Source organism: Pleurodeles waltl, chromosome 3_2 (genome assembly GCF_031143425.1).
Source record: "Pleurodeles waltl isolate 20211129_DDA chromosome 3_2, aPleWal1.hap1.20221129, whole genome shotgun sequence".
NCBI classification, from domain to species: Eukaryota; Metazoa; Chordata; class Amphibia; order Caudata; family Salamandridae; genus Pleurodeles; species Pleurodeles waltl.
The window spans coordinates 30,434,640-30,457,545 of NC_090441.1; the positions used below are offsets into that span (position 1 = coordinate 30,434,640).

Genomic DNA, 22,906 nt, shown 5'->3' on the forward strand with positions numbered 1-22,906 from the left:
CCCTGTGTCCTCTCCCAGTGTGTCTGTGACGCCCCGTCCCAAAGTACACAAACGCAGGCACACACACACCCCACATCCATCCACCTCACGACAGCCTCCAGAACATGCACCTGCACCCAAATCATCAAAAGTTACACCTCCTACAACCACCTCCTCTTCCTCCACTCCCAGACCCCCTCCAGCTACCCGTCCCAGTGTTCGTCAGAAACGTTTCCTGAGCAACGTTGACCTCTTTCCCACCACCCCTCCCCCTCCAATTCATAGGTCCCGTACTAGCACCTCAGCCAAACAATCTCCAGTACCAGTGGTGCCTGTTAGAGGTATGTGGAGTGCACCGGGCACCAGGGCAGCCAGTGTGACACGGAGACAAAGCACAGCCAGTCTCCCCCCGTGAAGGACCAGAAGTTGGACAGTGCCCGACGGGATAGGGGGAAGACTCCTGCCGGCAAAGCTGCTCACAAGGGTCCCGGGGGGAGTGTCGACTCAGCTGTGACTCCTCCCAAGGTGGGGAAGGGGCAAAAGAAAGCGCCAAAGTCTGGGAAGAGCAGCACGGCGGAGAAGGCCGCCATCATCCCCGCTGCCCAGGAGGCCTCCGCCAGCCCGATCGTCACTGGCCAGGACGCCACCGCCAGAGTCAGTGCCCAGGAGGGCAGTCCCATCGTCACTAGTCAGGAGACCACCGCCAGAGTCAGTGCCCAGGAGGGCAGTCCCATCGTCACTGGTCAGGAGACCACCGCCAGAGTCAGTGCCCAGGAGGGCCCCAGCAGCCACAGCCCTGCTGGGCAATGAGGGACCGCCATGGCAAACACCGCTGCACAGGTCAAAGACAGCAAAGTCAAGCACCGCTGAACAGGGCAAGCACCGCTGAACAGGGCAAAGACCGCCATGGCAAGCACCACTGAACAGGTCAGAAACTGCAAAGTCAAGCACCGCTGAACAGGGCAAGGACCGCTGAACAGGGCAAGCACCGCTGAACAGGGCAAAGACCGCCATGGCAAGCACCGCTGAACGGGGCAAGCACCGCCAACTCAAGCACCGGTAGCCCATGTGCGGCAGGGGCAGTGACGGAACTGGGACCGTCACGGGGAGAGTGATGCACTCTGGGCACCAGTCCCCCTCCAGAACCAGTGGAGAACAGCATCCACTACCTCAGTCCTTAACAGGATGAAGCACTCTGGGCACCAGTCCCCTTCCAGAACCAGTGGAGAACAGCATCCACTACCTCAGTCCTTAACAGGATGAAGCACTCTGGGCACCAGTCCCCCTCCAGAACCAGTGGAGAACAGCATCCACTACCTCAGTCCTTAACAGGATGAAGCACTCTGGGCACCTGTCCCCCTCCAGAACCAGTGGATACTGTCATCCACTTGAGAGACTGTAGCTTTGCACTCCCCAGGATAAAGCAGTGGGCAAACCACCCACTGAAAAGACTTGTAAGACTGTGGCGTTGCACTCCCCAGGATGGTACAGTGGGCAAACCACGCACTGAAAAGACTTGTGAGACTGTGGCTTTGCACTCCCCAGGATAAAGCAGTGGGCAAACCACCCACTATAGAGACTTGTGAGACTGTGGCTGTGCACTCCCCAGGATAAAGCAGTGGGCAAACCACCCACTGAAAGGACTTGTCCGACTGTGGCTTTGCACTCCCCAGGATAAAGCAGTGGGCAAACCACCCACTGAAAAGACTTGTGAGACTGTGGCTTAGCACTCCCCAGGATGGTACAGTGGGCAAACCACCCACTGAAAAGACTTGTGGGACTGTGGCTTTGCACTCCCCAGGATAAAGCAGTGGGCAAACCACCCACTATAGAGACTTGTGAGACTGTGGCTGTGCACTCCCCAGGATAAAGCAGTGGGCAAACCACCCACTGAAAGGACTTGTGAGACTGTGGCTTTGCACTCCCCAGGATAAAGAAGTGGGCAAACCACCCACTATAGAGACTTGTAAGACTGTGGCTTTGCACTCCCTAGGATTTACCATTGGGCAAACCACCCACTGTAGAGACTTGTGAGACTGTGGCTTTGCACTCCCCAGAATTTAGCATTGGGCAACCCACCCACTGTAGAGACTTGTGAGACTGTGGCTTTGCACTCCCCAGGATGGTACAGTGCGCAACCCACCCACTGTAGAGACTTGAGAGACTGTGGCTTTGCACTCCCCAGGATACATCAATGGGTATGGAGCCCCCTCGTGGATCTGGTGTGGTGCTGTCATCCGGCTGAGGTGCCCCCCCTTCCCCCTGAGGTGCCTGTTGTATTTTGATCTGATGCCCCAGCAGTGTTCTCTCCGTTTTGCTCAGGTATCTGATGTGGGCCTCTCCCATGCATTTTGGGGCCAGTGGTCCACGGACATTGAATGGTGCATACCTGCACTACTAATCGTGATGTATATTTTGTTGAATGTGTATATATATCTGTATATATTAGCTTACTGTATTTTTATACATTACAATGGTTGCACTCGTTTCCTTTTGTCTTTGCATTCTTCCGGGGGGGTTGGGGCTTGTTACTGTGATGTTTGGATATGCATTGGTGTGTGTGTTGTAGTGGGTGAGGGTGGGGGTGGGGGTGGGGGTGTTGCGTGTGTGTCCCTGACTTTTGCCTCCCCCCTCCCCTATGTCGTAGGTGCAGTACTCACCGTTGTCTTCGGCGCCGGCGTTGATGATGATCGTACAGGAGCAGGAAGACTATCACAGGGAGTATTTGGAGTTCCGGCTCCATGGTGCCCTCCTTCCTCGTGGAGTGTTTGAGGTGACCGTTTTCCCTTTGAAATGGCCGTTTCCGCCGTGTTTTTATCCACGGTGAATCCGCCCCGGAAAAGGTGGCGGATTGGTAGGTTGTGTACCTGTGGGCGGTACTTTTGTAGTGTGGTCGGGTATATGTATCCTTTGTACGTTTGCTTCAGGCGTTAGGCCTTTGTGCACTTTGCCCTGGGTGTATTTTTATTCCTTTGCTTGCAGCATTGAGCCCCTGTGCACTTTGCTCTAAATGCATTTTATTCAGCTTCGTACTGTTATTTTTCAAATAGACAGTTCTACGGTCTTGTTTTATTTTTCAGTATCATACTGTTTAGCCTACTCCTGCGCTGGAGTTCTCAATAACACATTCTTGCTCACTCTGGGCTCCAGTCAAGGATACAGTCTGGTACATTGCCGATAGAAGTGGTAGGAGTTTAGTCTTTGAATACATTCTTGCGTAGGGACATTTTGTGATCACACTGACATGTTAGTTATAAAAACACTTCCTTGTCCTAATACACGCAAGAGGGAGATTCCGACCAGAGAACCACAACTAGACGCTGACTGCCTCGTTGCAGATGCTGAACCAGATCACAGGCCTTTGCTCAGGTATGAGGGTTGATGGCTTCCCAGGGAATCTAAAAGGCAAGTTAGAAGCTTAACATGCTGTGCTCGAAATAGAACTAACTGAGAGAGAGTAGAATTTATTAACACCATGATAGCGTTGTTTTTATGTTTCACTCTCATAGTGACTATTTCAATCCTACTGTGTTGTATGGTTCTGGTTATTGCGGCTCACGCCTTATCATCTAAAATGCAGTCGTTTTATTAAAAACAATCTATAAAACTTAAACTACCTTTGTCATTTGTATATGAGATCATACTGTAAATGAGAGAGCTGGTTTGGATCTGAGTGACCACGACTTCCCTGAGAAGTTCCCTAGATGTCATGCGCTCGGCTGCCCAATCATCCCTTCCTCATGGGAGGGATAAGGCACTGCTAGTTAGCCGGAGCAAAACCGGATTTAGAGTGACAGAGGTCCTTCCAAGTGGGTCAGACTCAGTCCCCCACAACAGGAACAACTTTGCTACTTAGAAATCCAGTGGTCTCATTTAGGATAATGAGAGCCCACGCGACACTTTGTCTCCCGCCTGTCTGTTGGCGGTGACCGCCGCGCTGCTTGTCTGTACCGCCGTGGCGGTCGGAGTGTTAAAGTGGCTGTTTTTGTTGGCGGTTTCCGCCACGGTCATAATTCCCTTTTTTTTTTCGCCGTCCTGTTTGCGGTCTTACCGCCGCTTTAACACCGTCCGCCAGGGTTGTAATGACCCCCTAAGGGTGTAGGTTCTGATGCTTGCTCTGTCAGGCGGAATTGCCTCATTGAAGATTGCAGGAGCTGAGTAACGTTGAGGTAGGTGCTTGAAATGTGATGAGTATCAGGTGATATTTTTTCTGGGACGTTGGCCCATTACCATGTTTCCTTTTCATATCACCTCCCTCCCAGGTTCGACATCAAACGGAGTATCTGTTTTCCGCTTTTGTTTCTGTTTGACCAGGATCCAGTAATTTTCATCAAAGACTGTTTCCTGAGCTCGTCCTACCGAACAGCTTTCGTCTTCATTTTGCATTTTCGAGAAGTGTCCTGGGCCTGAACCTTATCAGTATTTAAGGATCGATCCACTATCCACTGTGGTGGTTTGGTTTGAATAGCTCTCCCAACCAGTAAGGTGACAGGACTTTCACCAGTTGTGGAATGAGAGGTTGAGCGATAAGCACGGAGGGCTTGGCACAGGGCATGTTTCAGTTCAATTGCCTCCATCACCACTCGCTGAATTCCTTTCTTGAGGATGCCCCTGAATCATTCAATAATGTAATTGGCTTGACGCCACAGAGGTGTGCTCTTTTGATGACTGGCATTCTGTTCAACTAGAAACTCCTTGAAATTTCAACTGTTGAATGGCGGACCATTGCCAGATTTGAAGATGACAGGTGTTAGACATGGCTGTTTTTGCAGGGTCATCTCCAAACTTTTTTTGCCTTCCTCCTTCGATTTTTCTGACCTCTTTTTGTTGACTTTAGAACTCTGAGCATTTTACCATTGCTGATCAGTGCTAAAGTGCATGTGCTCTCCCTTCTAAACTTGGTACATTTAATTTACCTGTATGTACCTTGTACAGTGGTATCCCTATACCCAGGGCCTGTAAATTAAATTCTACTGGTGGGCCTGTAGTGCAGCTTGCCCCACCCACAGAAGTAGCCTTTCAAACCTGTCTCAGGTCTGCCACTGCAGGACCTGCGTGCACAGTTTACTGCCATAGGGACCTGGCATCTAAATGTACTTGCCAGGCTTGGAACTCCCCTTTTACTACATATAAGTCACTCCTGAGGTAGGCCCCATCTAGCCCGATGGGCAGGGTGCTGTGTATGTAAAAGGTATGACATATGAATTTCTGTACTACATGTCCTAGTAGTGACAAACAGCTTATTTGGTTCCCCACTACTGTGAGTGCTGCCTCTCTTATAGGATTGCATTGGAAATGCCCTAACATATGTCTAAGTGGTATAGTCTGATCTATAAGGGGTGGCATAGGCATGCTTGGTCTGGTTGGAAAGGTAGTGGGAAATGCTGCTTAGTGGTGTAGGTGGTTGTTTATTACCATTATAGAAATGCCACTTTTAGAAAGTGAGCATTTCTCTGTGCTTATGACTCTGGTGTTTTGTAGCTTGCCTCCGATGCACGTCTGGGGTAGAATGACAGCTGGGCTCTGTGCATATTTCTCAGACAGCCTGTACACAGGGAAGGTGGAAGTGTCACAAAAGTGCATCTGCATATTGAATAGTCTTCCTGGGCTGGGAGAGGTAGAGGCGGGACACACCTGCATCTGTAAAGGCTGTGCCCTGATCTCACACAAAGGGCTTGTTGCCCCCTGCTGATGTCTGGAGCCAGAGCTGGGGGTGAAAGGGGGCAGTCTTGGAACCGGTCAGTGCTGGTAGGAACTTCTTCCCCTTTTGTGGAGGCTGCTCAAAATGAGTATAAGTACAGGGGGTTTTCCCTCACAGTTTTAGACAGTGCGTGGACCTGCCAGAGGAACCTGTTATGCTGCTGCGAGGAACTGCCATCAGAACTGACCTGTGGCCTGCTGGGTCACAAGGAGACCTGTTGCTGTGCTCCCAGGACCCTAATGTGGTGGCCTACTGCTGCTTTATTTTGCCTTGGACCTTCCCCAGAGATCTCCAGGGGCTGGGTGGTGTGCCCCCTTTCCCCGTTTGTACTACTTCAACACAGAAGGAACGCCTCAGTGTTTTCCTGCTTGAGAGCAGGGAAATCGCTTTGTGTTTTCCAAATTCAGCACGAGGAGAGAGCTTTCTTTCCTTGTGATTCCCATACCTGGAGAGTGCTCACCTGTTGGCTAAAGTGCGTGAAGAATGCTGTAACACTGAGCTACAGCCAGATTTGGGCCCGAAGAAAGCGCCTGTGTTGCATTGTGTGTGCGCCCCTCCCCCTCTTTAGTCACAGGGGAGGGCACGAGGAGTGGGAACACTAGTGGGGACAAGGTGTGCTTTGGGAGGTGCCCCCGGGGCACGGCAAGCACCTGCTTTGGTGCCCACACCATCGTAGCACAAGCTGCAACACAAAACAACGCCCACTCCCCTTAAGGGACCAAGGATGCCACGGACGCCAGACGGTCGGGCAGGAGGAAGGCGCTGCATGCCCCCGAGCCAGGAGGTTCATGCAGCTGAGTCCCAGAGTTCAGAGGAGAGGCGGAGCCGGCTGGGGCCACCCAGCCCTCACCTCGCCACATCACGGACCCTGGATGGCTCTGAGCATGCTCCCTGTACACAGCAGTGTCTTAGGGAAGAGTCCCTGGGGTAATCAGCCACACCGCGTGGACCCGGACGGCTCCCGTGTAAGTTCTATACGCAGTGGGACACGGAGAGATCTCCCTGCCATCGTGGTAGAAGTGTGTGTGCCCCCCATTTTCCCTTATGTGGCATACCTGTGGGGTCATTCGCCAGTGGCTTGCAGGACAGGGAGGGAACTACTGCACAGGTCACATGCCCTCCAGCCCCTTTGTTTTGGAATTGTGTTCACTGAGGCAGCCCCTGTGAGAAGAGTGGGGCTGTTTCCGATGGAGATACCGTATACTAGGTAATGGGAGAACTGGAGCTCCTGGAGTGGGGCCTGTGAATCCCTGTCTACCATGGGACCTGGAAGAGAGATGCAGATCCACTGTCACCTTCGTGAGTGAGGGGTTTGGGTGATTTTCACAGACGATGCATCCTTCCCTATGGTACTCTGCCCCTCACTACAAAGTGCTTGTTCGCATTCTCACCTGAGGGCTTTTAGTGTGCCATACTGGCCGCATGGGAGGGTGTGTCTAGGATGTATGCCGTATTGAAATGTTTTCATGACATGTGCAAATATTTTGTTGAAGATAATAATAATCTGCCAGTTGGGAATGTTTCTCTTTTATGTGCACTGATGATGATGTCTTGGATAACATGTTTATTCTGCCACCTGAATTTTGGGTGACAATGGCAACCTGACTACTGCTTATGTGGTAAAAAGCCCCATAATCTGTATGTTTACCTGGCTACTGCTTATTTGGACAGAGCACTAGTCACCTGTATAATGTTCTAAACTGCTTGTGTAGCAGAGTAGTACTGATACATGTAATTTTTGTTCTAATGATGGTTTATGCAAAACAGTTTATTTTTATATAACTTTTTGTTGTGTTTCCTTTGTGGTGTATTCATTGTGTCACATGTGTTGTGTGTGCTGTGCAAACGCTTTACACATTGCCTCTGGGATAAGCCTGACTGCTCGTGCCAAGCTACCAAGGGGGTGAGCAGGGGTTATCTTGGGTGTGTAACTACCTCGCCCTGACTAGAGAGGTGGTCCCTGCCTGGCTGAGGTGCATACCCTGGCCAACCAGGAACCCCATTTCTAACAGCAGGTATACGCCATGCCTCAAAGATGTCATCGAGCCACTCAATGACCTTGTCATGGGTAGTTGGATGACGTTTCCTCCACTACCAGAAAGCATGAATACTCATCATTGACTACCATGAGATGATGTCATTTCTCTAAGGTCCCAAAGAAATCAACAGTAACTCTTTCCCATGTCTGTGTAGGAAGGTCAGACATTGTCAATTGTTGTTGAGACACTTTAGGGGAAAGATCATTGCAAAAGTGACACCCCTTCAGTTCCCTCTCAACTCATTTGTCTAGGCACAGGAACCACATTCAGTCTCATAGTGCTCTACTGGTGGCTACAGTGCCACAATGCCCTTCATGAGCCAGTTTATTGACTTGCTGTCGAGCCTCTCAGCACAGCACCTTGCTTGGTTACACAGTTCATCCTGTACATTTGTAAACTTTTTTAATTCAATGTCATCCTCCAAAGGTCAAGCATTCTTTTTCCACGACTGAGTTGAAATGAAGTCTCTAAGAATGATCATGTTTTTATCTGCATTGGCAGCAGCAATGACCTGTTCAATGAATAATGCTGCCTGTGTGCTGGACTTTACCATGTATTCTTCAGCTGTTTTTGAGGTCATACTATGTCTGTGTAGAGGTACTGTGAAAGCAGGGGTTTGATCTTTACCCAGCTTGGCATCGTCACATAGTCGTACTCTTGTAGTTGCAATTCCCACCTCTCAATGCATGGGGCGATCTTGGCTTTAAGGTTCCCAAAGGTAGTGAGTAGTGCTTGGTGGTCTGTAATGCGAGTAAAACATTTTCTATTTTGAAAACACATGAAAATGTTTGTATGCCCGGGCAACAGCCAGACTCTCCTTCTCTGGCAAATAATAGGCCTCTTCTGTGTTAGACAGGCTTCAGCTGGCAAAGGCCACAATGTGTCTCTGAGTATTTAGATGACTGTTTTGTTTAGCAAGGATTGTCCCCATCTCCACCGGCCTTGCATCTACAGCAAAGCTGAACAGGTATGCACAGAACGAAGTTCCTGGAAGAAGGTGAATTGGTGCTTTTATGGACACTGCTTTATATTTCATGGTTGCTATGAATGATCCTTGACTCCACAATGGTTTAGAAGCAGCCCACTTGTACACCTTTTTGTTTGAATGGTTTAAGTTATGGCACAGGAGATTGGTTATTAAACTTCTCAAGAGGCATCATGTTAATCAACGCAACACTGTCTATGATGAAGGTTATGGGGCAATCGTTAATTTTTATTGTGATCTTGGGGCAGTGTCCAAAGGGCCTCTGTCGTTCCGTTTGATGATTTTTCTTTGTCATTAGTTCTTCCTTGCATGCAGCCAACCCAAAATGTGCCAGGCATCCTTTGGTTGACATGATCATTGCATCTCCATCTTCCTCTTTGGTGCTCGATAATGACATTGAAGAGTCTTTTCTGGAGGAGATTGATGATGATCAACTTTGTTAGGTTTCTACTTGTCGTAACTGATGATGCTCTTTAGCCTTGAGCAACGCAAAAAGAACAATTGATGGACGGAATGTAGAACAAATCAAACATTCACCCCCAGTCACAGTTCTGGGTTTAATCCATCAGTTGTTTTGCTCACCATGCCATTCCAGTTTGGACCCAGTCATATGCAAATCAGTCTTGACCCTGTTCCCCATGGGAACAGTCCAGCCCGAACTGCCAGACCAGGTCCTCCCTGGACCAGAATCAAGCATCCTGGGACCGATTTCGGGGTATCACCACTCTTCAGCCAGGCTAGCTTGAATCTGGTGGCATAGTGAGCACGGGACCCACGTCTGGGCATACCCTTCCCACTTGGGGTGACAAACGCAAAAAGAACAATTGATGGACGGAATGTAGAACAAATCAAACATTCACCCCCAGTCACAGATCTGGGTTTAATCCATCAGTTTTTTTGCTCACCATGCCATTCAAGTTTGGACCCAGGCATATGCATTCCATCCATCAACTGTTCTTTTTGCATTTGTCACCCCAAGTGGGAAGGGTATGCCCAGACGTGGTTCCCGTGCTCACTGTGCCACTGGATTCAAGCTAGTCAGGCTGATGAAGGGTGATACCCTGAAACCGGACCCAGGATGCTTGTTTCCGGTCCAGGGAGGACTTGGCTTGGCAGTTTGGGCTGGACTGTTCCCTTGAGGAACAGGGTCAAGACTGATTTGCATATAGCTGGGTCCAAACTGGGGTGGCATGGTGAGCAAAAGAACGATGGATTAAACCCAGATCTGTGACTGGGGTGAGTGTTTGCATTGTTCAGCATTCCGTCCATCATCCTTTTGTGTTGCTAAAGTTCAGGTGGTGGCAGCAGCTCGCTGATGGCAACTGCAATTTCTGCAAGCACAGGCCACTTGCTTGCGCTTAGGTCATCCGAGCAGAGGACATAAATCGCCACCCTGTATCTTGATAATAAGTAATGATCTGTTTCTCACACTTGATAACTGTCGTGCTTAGCTTTTTACATCATATCTGGATGTCACAGCCTTCAGCGTTTCGCTTGTATCAATGATGGCTCTGTTTTATGGCACACTACAGTCTCTTCTTTTGCCCTTGCCACTGGATTTTGGTGGGACATTTCAACGCTGTCCCTGCAGGGCCTTCCACTTCCTTGAAGGCCATATCAGGGCTGGAGCAATGCTACAATTCCATACTAACTCTGACCTGCTTCTGTTCGAGGCAAGCACACGTGGAAAACATAAGCAGTCTCCTGGGTTGTTGCAAACACTCAGAGAGAGCAGCTGCGTTTCTTTGGGGCATGTATCCCCTTACTGGTCACCAGTTGTAGCGTCCTCCCTATCCCAGGAGAATACAAAGACCGCGCCATACAGGAAGCTCTTGAGTGGACATCTTTATTCCTCAGCATACAATCACACACTAAATCACTGATTACATCATATTTGTCAAGAACCACACCTTAACATCTCCCAGTAGGTTAGCAATCTCTCTTCTAAGTCCACCCAGAACTGGGAGGGTCCTAGCGCACCTAGTCTCACGACAGCGGATAAAAGAATGGAGGGAGTAGGAAGGGTTACTCTGGGGACATTTAAACCCGTATTATCTTGCAGTTGTAAAACCCTTCTGTCACACTAACCTAACAGCAGGGGAAGGAAAGCTAACAAAATGTATTCCCTTCCTTTCTGATTCCCTCCGTTTCTTGGGTGACGGTTAAACCCTCAATACAGAGCAGCTAAGCCCTTATCTTTATTTTCTTTCTTTTTTTCCCTCTTGATTTAAAGGAAGAAAAACACACTGGAAACGGGCTTTCTGAGGCTGTCTCTTGCAGAGGTACTATTTGCACAGTGAGTTTAAAGCGAAACGAAAAGAGCAAAATAGACAAAAATGAAAAATTTAAAGAGAAAACGATATAAAAATCTTGATGTTCTGAAAACTTATATTCACCTCTGCACATCCATTTGCTTTTGCCCCAGGGGCTTCAGTCCAAGGAACGGCCATACCTTTCGAGGAAATGAGAGACTCAAGGGAATCTCCTGAACAGAAGAAAGAGATTGACAAAATATGACTGTAAAGACAAAGTGCTGCAAACGACTTTTTACTCGGAAGAGCTCACATTTAAATAAAATCTATGCAAGACTAGAACACTGTATTTCCAGTACCTCATTTCCGAATCCCAAATAGACCAAGCCTACACCAAGGTGACAGGCATGTGCAATGCAATCATTTGTGCATCCACCCCCCCCCCCCACACACACTCTAGGAACATTATCAGCTGCATCTGGGGGGGTCTGTCAGCTTACCATGGTTTCGTGGTGCAGCAGGATGTCTCTGTAGAGTAAGAATGGAGTGAATTAAACTTCAGTCTGGTTTGCGATGAGATGAAACTAATATGTTATTGAATGGGTTGATGTAGGAGGCTGGACTGGCTTGTAGTGAGTACCAAGGGGTACTTGCACCTTGCACCAGACCCAGTTATCCCTTATTAGTGTATAGGGTGTCTAGCAGCTTAGGCTGATAGATAATGGTAGCTTAGCAGAGCAGCTTAGGCTGAACTAGGAGACGTGTGAAGCTACTACAGTACCACTTAGTGTCATATGCACAATATCATAAGAAAACACAATACACAGTTATACTAAAAATAAAGGTACTTTATTTTTATGACAATATGCCAAAGTATCTTAGTGTACCCTCAGTGAGAGGATAGGAAATATACACAAGATATATATACACAATAGCAAAAATATGCAGTATAGTCTTAGAAAACAGTGCAAACAATGTATAGTTACAATAGGATGCAATGGGGAAACATAGGGATAGGGGCAACACAAACCATATACTCCAAAAGTGGAATGCGAACCACGAATGGACCCCAAACCTATGTGACCTTGTAGAGGGTCGCTGGGACTATTAGAAAATAGTGAGAGTTAGAAAAATAACCCTCCCCAAGACCCTGAAAAGTGAGTGCAAAGTGCACTAAAGTTCCCCTAAGGACAAAAGAGTCGTGTTAGAGGAATAATGCAGGAAAGACACAAACCAGCAATGCAACAACTGTGGATTTCCAATCTAGGGTACCTGTGGAACAAGGGGACCAAGTCCAAAAGTCACAAGCAAGTCGGAGATGGGCAGATGCCCAGGAAATGCCAGCTGCGGGTGCAAAGAAGCTTCGACTGGACAGAAGAAGCTGAGGTTTCTGCAGGAACGAAAAGGGCTAGAGACTTCCCCTTTGGTGGACGGATCCCTCTCGCCTTGGAGAGTCGTGCAGAAGTGTTTTCCCGCCGGAAGGACGCCAACAAGCCTTGCTACACGCAAATCGTGCGTTTGGCGTTTTTGGACGCTGCTGGGGCCCAGGAGGGACCAGGAGGTCGCAAATTGGACCTGCAGAGAGAGGGGACGTCGAGCAAGACAAAGAGCCCTCACTGAAGCAGGTAGCACCCGGAGAAGTGCCAGAAACCGGCACTACGAGGATGCGTGAAACGGTGCTCGCCGAAGTTGCACAAAGGAGTCCCACGTCGCCGGAGACCAACTTAGAAAGTCGTGCAATGCAGGTTAGAGTGCCGTGGACCCAGGCTTGGCTGTGCACAAAGGATTTCCGCCGGAAGTGCATAGGGGCCGGAGTAGCTGCAAAGTCGCGGTTCCCAGCAATGCAGCCCAGCGAGGTGAGGCAAGGACTTACCTCCACCAAACTTGGGCTGAAGAGTCACTGGACTGTGGGGGTCACTTGGACAGAGTCGCTGGATTCGAGGGACCTCGCTCGTCGTGCTGAGAGGAGACCCAAGGGACCGGTGATGCAGCTTTTTGGTGCCTGCGGTTGCAGGGGGAAGATTCCGTCGACCCACGGGAGATTTCTTCAGAGCTTCTGGTGCAGAGAGGAGGCAGGTTACCCCCACAGCATGCACAAGCAGGAAAACTGTCGAGAAGGCGGCAGGATCAGCGTTACAGAGTTGCAGTAGTCGTCTTTGCTACTATGTTGCAGGTTTGCAGGCTTCCAGCGCGGTCAGCGGTCGTTTCCTTATCAGAAGGTGAAGAGAGAGATGCAGAGGAACTCGGCTGAGCTCATGCATTCGTTTTCTAAAGTTTCCCCAGAGACAGAGACCCTAAATAGCCAGAAAATAGGGTTTGGCTACCTAGGAGAGAGGAAAGGCTACTAACACCTGAAGGAGCCTATCAGCAGGAGTCTCTGACGTCACCTGGTGGCACTGGCCACTCAGAGCAGTCCAGTGTGCCAGCAGCACCTCTGTTTCCAAGATGGCAGAGGTCTGGAGCACACTGGAGGAGCTCTGGACACCTCCCAGGGGAGGTGCAGGTCAGGGGAGTGGTCACTCCCCTTTCCTTTGTCCAGTTTCGCGCCAGAGCAGGGGCTAAGGGGTCCCTGAACCGGTGTAGACTGGCTTATGCAGAATTGGGCACATCTGTGCCCAACAAAGCATTTCCAGAGGCTGGGGGAGGCTACTCCTCCCCTGCCTTCACACCATTTTCCAAAGGGAGAGGGTGTCACACCCTCTCTCAGAGGAAGTTCTTTGTTCTGCCATCCTGGGCCAGGCCTGGCTGGACCCCAGGAGGGCAGCTGCCTGTCTGAGGGGTTGGCAGCAGCAGCAGCTGCAGTGAAACCCCAGGAAGGGCAGTCTGGCAGTACCAGGGTCTGTGCTACAGACCACTGGGATCATGGAATTGTACCAACAATGCCAGGATGGCATAGAGGGGGCAATTCCATGATCATAGACATGTTACATGGCCATATTCGGAGTTACCATGGTGAAGCTACATATAGGTAGTGACCTATATGTAGTGCACGCGTGTAATGGTGTCCCCGCACTCACAAAGTTCAGTGAATTGGCTCTGAACAATGTGGGGGCACATTGGCTAGTGCCAGGGTGCCCTCACACTAAGTAACTTTGCACCTAACCTTTACCAGGTAAAGGTTAGACATATAGGTGACTTATAAGTTACTTAAGTGCAGTGTAAAATGGCTGTGAAATAACGTGGACGTTATTTCACTCAGGCTGCAGTGGCAGGCCTGTGTAAGAATTGTCAGAGCTCCCTATGGGTGGCAAAAGAAATGCTGCAGCCCATAGGGATCTCCTGGAACCCCAATACCCTGGGTACCTCAGTACCATATACTAGGGAATTATAAGGGTGTTCCAGTAAGCCAATGTAAATTGGTAAAAATGGTCACTAGCCTGTCAGTGACAATTTGGAAAGAAATGAGAGAGCATAACCACTGAGGTTCTGGTTAGCAGAGCCTCAGTGAGACAGTTAGGCACCACACAGGGAACATATACATGCACACCTATGAGCACTGGGGCCCTGTGTGACAGGGTCCCAGTGACACATACATATAGGCCACAAACCTATGAGCACTGGGGTCCTGACCAGCAGGATCCCAGTGACACATAACAAACATACTGAAAACATAGTGTTTTCACTATGAGCACTGAGGCCTGGCTATCAGGATCTCAGTGAGACAGTGAAAACAGTGACAAACACCCTGACATACACTCACAAACAGGCCAAAAGTGGGGGTAACAAGGCTAGAAAGAGGCTAACTTCTCACACAACCCCCCCCCCAAACGAAGGACAATAAGGCTAACCTTGGCCAGTTGAGACTTTATTGTCTAAGTGGTGATAAGTAGAGAGTAGCTCTGCAATAGACTGGTTACTCCCTTTATCATCCACTATATGGTTACTTCCCTGTGGGGATGTAAACCACCCTGTTTGAAGTTTTTTAGCTAAGCAACAATGTGAAGATGTATTTTCAGAGTTTCTATCAGTAAGTTTTAGTTTAGAGCAGTGGGAATTGTCCACTGAACCTATTTGTAGTGATGGAAATGCCAGACAGGGATGCTGTCTCAGAAAAGCCGTAGCTGGGCAAAAACTTTGTCCATATGGCTGGAAGAGAGAACAGGGATGCTGTTTCTCTTGGGTTGGAGCAGGGCAGGGATGCTGTCCTATCAGCTCCACACTAGGGCAGGGATGCTGTCCTAAGTGTTGTGAGGCAGTGCAGAGTTTCTGCACTAAAGTTTCTCTGGGAGGGTTGGAGGGATGCTCCATGTTAACTAAAATGGTGCTCTTTTTCTCACCAATGTTAGTTATCCCACAGAGAGGTACTTCCACCTCAGGGAGTACAGTTTTGCCAACTGATGATTCCCTTGGAACAGGTGCCACCCCAGGAGAGGTTTCTCCCACCACAGGAATGGTATCCTGAATGGTAGGGTGGTTAGGGGATACTGTGATACCCGTTTTACCTGTTGATGGAGAGGGTTCCTGAGTTTTCAGGCCTTCTCTCCTTTGCTTTTTCATTTCAGTAGAAATGAGAGGGAACAATTCCTCAGGGATGCCCAGCATGGCTGCATGGGCATAAAACTCTACATCAGCCCAACCTGAGGCCTCTAGGTCATTACCTAAGAGACAGTCTACAGGTAAGCTAGGTGATACCACCACCTGCTTAGGGCCAGTAACTCCACCCCAACTAAACTGAATTATAGCTAAGGGAAGAAACTTAGTGGAGTTATGGACATCAATAATCTTATACTGTTGTCCAATGATGTGTTGATCAGGGTGCACTAGGTTTTCAGTCACCAAAGTGAAACTGACACCTGTGTCCCTGTAGGCCAAGGCCTCAACACCATTTATTGAAACTGTCTGCCTGTACTTATCCATTGTAAGGGGACAAGCAGCCAGTGTGGCAAGGCCAATGCCACTAGGTGTGACAGAAACTGTCTTGGGACTGATGACATCAGTTTCCACTATGGACCCATAAGTGAACCCAGCTACACCCTTAACTTGACTGTTGCCAGCAGTCCCACCACTAGTACCACTACTGCTAGGGGCACTAGAGCTTGATGTATTAGTGGTGGTAGGCTCAGGGGGTTTACCTGGACAGGACTTATCCCCTGGCCTATGGCCTCTGTTTTTACACACAAAGCACCAAGGCTTTTTAATGTGTGCAGGTTGGGAAGAAGAGGAAGAATTTGTTTTATCCCCACCCTCTGAAGAGTGTTTAAGATTTGAAGTGGGATCTTTGGTTTTACCCTTATCCCCATGCTTATCTTGAGATTTTTCACCATCTTTCTTCTTATTGCCATCTTTGTCACCCCCTGTATGAACTTTTCTGTTCACCCTTGTTCTGACCCATTTGTCTGCCTTCTTTCCCAATTCTTGGGGAGAGGTCAGATCAGAGTCTACCAGGTACTGGTGCAACAAATCAGACACACAATTATTAAGAATATGCTCTCTCAGGATTAAGTTATACAGGCTGTCATAATCAGTAACTTTACTGCCATGTAACCACCCCTCCAAGGCCTTCACTGCCTGGTCAATGAAATCAACCCAGTCTTGTGAAGACTCCTTTTTGGTCTCTCTGAACTTTATCCTGTACTGTTCAGTGGTTAAGCCATAACCATCCAGGAGTGCATTCTTAAGAACTTGGAAATTATTAGCATCATTTTCTTTTACAGTAAGGAGCCTATCCCTACCTTTTCCACTAAATGATAGCCATAGGATAGCAGCCCACTGCCTTTGAGGGACATCCTGTACAACACAGGCCCTCTCAAGTGCAGCAAACCACTTGTTAATGTCATCCCCCTCCTTATAAGGGGGAACTATCTTGTGCAGATTCCTGGAATCATGCTCTTTTGCAGGATGACTATGGGGAATACTGCTGCTGCCACCATGGGTATCTAAACCCAACTTCTGTCTTTCCTTCTCTAATTCAAAAGACTGTCTATCCAAATCCAGCTGTTGCTTTTTAAGCTTCAGTCTGGTTTGTTCCACCCTCAACTTATTGAGTTCCCTCTCTAACATTCTGTCATCAGGGTTGGTGGGAGGGACATTTCTAGAAACAGAGCTATGATGGGAATGAACAGAAGGAGACCTGTCCCTTACAGAAGCCAATTTAACAGCTTGGTTTACAGAAACATTACTACCAGTATGGTGAGAATATATGCTTTTGCTATGATGTGAGACAACACTATTTCTATGGTGTGGCTCATCATCATTACCATCTATGCTAGATTGTCTAGTAATGGGCAGGCTAGGAAGTTTCTTTCCTGAATCTTTTCCTGGGGGAGTCCCTGAATCTGATTGGGAACTATTAGGTACTTTTTCAACAGATGGGGCACCTATGGCCTTATCCTGTTCTCTAAGCATGTTAATTAATAGTTCTAAGGCAGGATTCTTCCCTACACTCAAACCTCTCTCTATACAGAGACTCCTTGCTCTTTTCCAGCTAAGGTTGTCATATGCAAGTTTGGACAGATCAACACTTTGGCCTGTGCCAGACATTTTTTAGAGAGAGTTAAAGTGATAGAGAAAGAGACAAAAGTTTTCAGACTTTTTGGAAAGACAGAAAAAAAACTTTTTAAACTTTTAAGAACTTTTTGAAAGTTTAGAAGTACTTTTCAGCACTTAGAAAAGAGTGAAAAGAGGAAATGCAAAACTTTTTGGCTATGTGTATATACACTGACCTTGTTTTGTATATTTTTCTCTTATGAAAAGTACAATGACAAGAGTGGTAAGTAGTCTCAAGCACTTATCCCACCACTGCACAACCAATGTAGGAGGCTGGACTGGCTTGTAGTGAGTACCAAGGGGTACTTGCACCTTGCACCAGACCCAGTTATCCCTTATTAGTGTATAGGGTGTCTAGCAGCTTAGGCTGATAGATAATGGTAGCTTAGCAGAGCAGCTTAGGCTGAACTAGGAGACGTGTGAAGCTACTACAGTACCACTTAGTGTCATATGCACAATATCATAAGAAAACACAATACACAGTTATACTAAAAATAAAGGTACTTTATTTTTATGACAATATGCCAAAGTATCTTAGAGTGTACCCTCAGTGAGAGGATAGGAAATATACACAAGATATATATACACAATAGCAAAAATATGCAGTATAGTCTTAGAAAACAGTGCAAACAATGTATAGTTACAATAGGATGCAATGGGGAAACATAGGGATAGGGGCAACACAAACCATATACTCCAAAAGTGGAATGCGAACCACGAATGGACCCCAAACCTATGTGACCTTGTAGAGGGTCGCTGGGACTATTAGAAAATAGTGAGAGTTAGAAAAATAACCCTCCCCAAGACCCTGAAAAGTGAGTGCAAAGTGCACTAAAGTTCCCCTAAGGACAAAAGAGTCGTGTTAGAGGAATAATGCAGGAAAGACACAAACCAGCAATGCAACAACTGTGGATTTCCAATCTAGGGTACCTGTGGAACAAGGGGACCAAGTCCAAAAGTCACAAGCAAGTCGGAGATGGGCAGATGCCCAGGAAATGCCAGCTGCGGGTGCAAAGAAGCTTCGACTGGACAGAAGAAGCTGAGGTTTCTGCAGGAACGAAAAGGGCTAGAGACTTCCCCTTTGGTGGACGGATCCCTCTCGCCTTGGAGAGTCGTGCAGAAGTGTTTTCCCGCCGGAAGGACGCCAACAAGCCTTGCTACACGCAAATCGTGCGTTTGGCGTTTTTGGACGCTGCTGGGGCCCAGGAGGGACCAGGAGGTCGCAAATTGGACCTGCAGAGAGAGGGGACGTCGAGCAAGACAAAGAGCCCTCACTGAAGCAGGTAGCACCCGGAGAAGTGCCAGAAACAGGCACTACGAGGATGCGTGAAACGGTGCTCGCCAAAGGAGTCCCACGTCGCCGGAGACCAACTTAGAAAGTCGTGCAATGCAGGTTAGAGTGCCGTGGACCCAGGCTTGGCTGTGCACAAAGGATTTCCGCCGGAAGTGCACAGGGGCCGGAGTAGCTGCAAAGTCGCGGTTCCCAGCAATGCAGCCCAGCGAGGTGAGGCAAGGACTTACCTCCACCAAACTTGGGCTGAAGAGTCACTGGACTGTGGGGGTCACTTGGACAGAGTCGCTGGATTCGAGGGACCTCGCTCGTCGTGCTGAGAGGAGACCTAAGGGACCGGTGATGCAGCTTTTTGGTGCCTGCGGTTGCAGGGGGAAGATTCCGTCGACCCACAGGAGATTTCTTCGGAGCTCCTGGTGCAGAGAGGAGGCAGGCTACCCCCACAGCATGCACAAGCAGGAAAACAGTCGAGAAGGCGGCAGGATCAGCGTTACAGAGTTGCAGTAGTCGTCTTTGCTACTATGTTGCAGGTTTGCAGGCTTCCAGCGCGGTCAGCGGTCGTTTCCTTATCAGAAGGTGAAGAGAGAGATGCAGAGGAACTCGGCTGAGCTCATGCATTCGTTATCTAAAGTTTCCCCAGAGACAGAGACCCTAAATAGCCAGAAAAGAGGGTTTGGCTACCTAGGAGAGAGGAAAGGCTACTAACACCTGAAGGAGCCTATCAGCAGGAGTCTCTGACGTCACCTGGTGGCACTGGCCACTCAGAGCAGTCCAGTGTGCCAGCAGCACCTCTGTTTCCAAGATGGCAGAGGTCTGGTGCACACTGGAGGAGCTCTGGACACCTCCCAGGGGAGGTGCAGGTCAGGGGAGTGGTCACTCCCCTTTCCTTTGTCCAGTTTCGCGCCAGAGCAGGGGCTAAGGGGTCCCTGAACCGGTGTAGACTGGCTTATGCAGAATTGGGCACATCTGTGCCCAACAAAGCATTTCCAGAGGCTGGGGGAGGCTACTCCTCCCCTGCCTTCACACCATTTTCCAAAGGGAGAGGGTGTCACACCCTCTCTCAGAGGAAGTTCTTTGTTCTGCCATCCTGGGCCAGGCCTGGCTGGACCCCAGGAGGGCAGCTGCCTGTCTGAGGGGTTGGCAGCAGCAGCAGCTGCAGTGAAACCCCAGGAAGGGCAGTCTGGCAGTACCAGGGTCTGTGCTACAGACCACTGGGATCATGGAATTGTACCAACAATGCCAGGATGGCATAGAGGGGGCAATTCCATGATCATAGACATGTTACATGGCCATATTCGGAGTTACCATGGTGAAGCTACATATAGGTAGTGACCTATATGTAGTGCACGCGTGTAATGGTGTCCCCGCACTCACAAAGTTCAGTGAATTGGCTCTGAACAATGTGGGGGCACCTTGGCTAGTGCCAGGGTGCCCTCACACTAATTAACTTTGCACCTAACCTTTACCAGGTAAAGGTTAGACATATAGGTGACTTATAAGTTACTTAAGTGCAGTGTAAAATGGCTGTGAAATAACGTGGACGTTATTTCACTCAGGCTGCAGTGGCAGGCCTGTGTAAGAATTGTCAGAGCTCCCTATGGGTGGCAAAAGAAATGCTGCAGCCCATAGGGATCTCCTGGAACCCCAATACCCTGGGTACCTCAGTACCATATACTAGGGAATTATAAGGGTGTTCCAGTAAGCCAATGTAAATTGGTAAAAATGGTCACTAGCCTGTCAGTGACAATTTGGAAAGAAATGAGAGAGCATAACCACTGAGGTTCTGGTTAGCAGAGCCTCAGTGAGACAGTTAGGCACCACACAGGGAACATATACCTGCACACCTATGAGCACTGGGTCCCTGTGTGACAGGGTCCCAGTGACACATACATATAGGCCACAAACCTATGAGCACTGGGGTCCTGACCAGCAGGATCCCAGTGACACATAACAAACATACTGAAAACATAGTGTTTTCACTATGAGCACTGAGGCCTGGCTATCAGGATCTCAGTGAGACAGTGAAAACAGTGACAAACACCCTGACATACACTCACAAACAGGCCAAAAGTGGGGGTAACAAGGCTAGAAAGAGGCTACCTTCTCACAGTTGAGGCTCAGTTTCTGACTTGGGTGTCAGCTTAGTAAGTAAGGACTGAGATGAGGCAGACAAATGAGGAATCAATGTTAATTAACCTTTATTACTTCAAGCCTAGTCTTCCTCGTCACAGTCCAGGTTTCCCATCCCACTCCATCCTTCGGAGGTGGAATACAGCTCCAAATTTGTAGAAAATCATGGAACAACAGGAAGTGGGAAACAATAGCTTTGACTCTTAAAGCATCGTGGGAGAAGTGTCAGGAAATCAAAGACATTTTGTGGGTAGGAGCTTTTGGTTTAGCTTGGGGTAAATCTTCTGCAAACAGGGAGCAGATGCTCAGTAAGTGAGGACTATGACAAGGAAGACTAGGACTCCAAGTAATGAAGATTACCAGGAAGAAACTGGGCCAAGATCACAGCATTTGTGCAAGCCTGTGTGTTCATGTTTTACCACATGAAAATCAGACTTATTGTCTTTGCCAATGCTTGTGTGCTTGTTTTATCAAAGTTCTTGACATTGTTGCGGCAATGTCCCTCTCCCTCTTTACTATTTGTTAAGTCAGAGGAAGGCAGTGACATTAATATAATGTACTCCCCTGCCTTACCTTATGGTTACCTGTGTTCTGTTTTTTCAAGAAGAACATTTTAACAGTATTGACATACATGGTGTCAGAGTGAATCAACGTGATAGTTGTATTTATTGGGCATAGTGGACTGATTTAAGGCATGAAATTATTGAATACAAAGCACTATCCGGTAAAAGGGGGAAAGAAGGAGATCTTCCGGTGGCTGAATTCCTCAAGATATCACCACAAAATTCGTGTTCAAATTCCAGGTTCTCTACTCGACTTAATTGTGTGACCCTATGCAAAGCCAAGCAGTCTACTTCATCTTGTCTCGTTTTAGCTGTGTATCAAATCTGAGACCACCTTGAACAAATTCAGTTCAGGGTGTACACTATATAAAAAGCCTCACATACTCATGGTTTAATAAACAATAATGATGCTCCACATGTAACATTGTTGGCAAATATACAATGGACATGACAAACTGACATTTCTTGGTTCGCTCTTGGAAGTGTTGTCAGAGCAATGGAGATGGGGAAGGGTACAGGTTTTGAAACTACTACTTTTTATAGATGTCAGTGCAGTGATAACATCTACGTGTGAAGTGAAACACAAGGTCTCAGGAAATAACACATTTTAATCAGAAAGATTCTTTTTACTAGTCTTGTTTCAGTTACATCCTTAATATTCTGATGTCTTGGCTTTCCCTGTGGCTTTTCTGGTTTGTCACCTTCAGTTTTCCTGCTTTTGCTCCTTGCTCAGCCTGTAGTAAACAAAGCTCACCTCTTTCTCTTAGGCCAGTTCTTTTTTATGTTACCACAGAAGAAGGCCTTCTGTATAAACACATTTCACAGCAGATTCTTCTCCTGCACTGTGTATTATTTATTTTGTATTTCGTTATGATACACACTTCTAGCTGCCAATGAATACTTGAGATATAATGCGTCTTAGCCACTGGCAAGTTATTTGGGCATTATTCAATTCCACTGTTTTAACTCTTCTCTGTCTTTACATAATGGTGTCACTCTTATGCAAAGAAGTTGGAGTTATGCAGCTCATTACCACTCATTGCCATGCATCCATTGTTTCAAAGGAATATTGGTGTCCCCTGTTCTTATTTCAGGTAGCCTACAAGGTGTCTCTGGGATAAGAAAATAGTATCTCTAACCACAGAAGCCCAAAAGGAGATCTCTGAGGTAAAAATACACACTCTTTAAATTAGCACTTCTGATTGCCACTGCCAAATTCTTCTGTGTATATTTTTTTCTAAGGTTGTGCAATGACGTACTTCGGGAGCTTCAGTGATAACTCACAGTAGTTTATCTGTAGACACAGCCCCACCATGCTAAACTGCAGCCCAGTCAGCTTCTCAAATGGCACCACAGAGTTTCCACTGGGTTCTTGAGTGTATAGAGCCTCACATGGTTCCATTGGTTCCTTCAGATTATAAGGTGTCTTTCCTCTAATATTATGAACAACATATTCTTACACTTAAAAACTATAACTCAA

The 22,906-nt window shown here is 48.0% G+C and overlaps 1 long non-coding RNA gene across 1 annotated transcript in view; it reads left to right on the forward strand.

The window, feature by feature from the left end:
- The first annotated feature begins 6,386 nt into the window (after positions 1-6,386).
- Positions 6,387-22,906, forward strand: part of LOC138286745 (uncharacterized) — a 92,364-nt gene continuing 75,844 nt past the window's right edge. The window contains exon 1 of the long non-coding RNA XR_011202047.1: positions 6,387-6,645. This is a non-coding gene — a long non-coding RNA (uncharacterized lncRNA). The remainder of the gene's footprint in view (positions 6,646-22,906) is intronic.